We start from the raw sequence: 386 nt of genomic DNA, 5'->3' as shown, positions 1-386 counted from the left end.
GTGCTAAAATGCCGGGGGGTAAGTCGAAGGTTACGTCCCCCCTAAGTAAAAGGGATGGCCCACTCTCTTTTGCACCCCACCTAGAGTAAAAGGGGGTGGCCTCACTCCCCTTTTGCACCCACCTAAGTCCCAAGGGAGGGGCCCCACTCCCCTTCCCCCAAACCGCACTCGTAGTTTTGCCTCCCCCAAAGGGGAAATGTTTTTTCTTTGTAAATATTTGAAATAGTTGTTTCCCCCTTTTTTTTTGGGTTGTCTTTCCCGGGCCCTTTAACCCCTTCTAAAAAAAAGATATTTCAAGACCTCTTCTGGGGAGAAACCCTGGAACCTTGAACGGGAACTTGGGGTTTTAATTAAAGCTTTTTCGTTTTTTTGGGTTACTTGTATCT

Source organism: Penaeus monodon, chromosome 22 (assembly GCF_015228065.2).
Source record: "Penaeus monodon isolate SGIC_2016 chromosome 22, NSTDA_Pmon_1, whole genome shotgun sequence".
Lineage (NCBI taxonomy): Eukaryota > Metazoa > Arthropoda > Malacostraca > Decapoda > Penaeidae > Penaeus > Penaeus monodon.
This window is presented reverse-complemented; position numbering follows the sequence as displayed.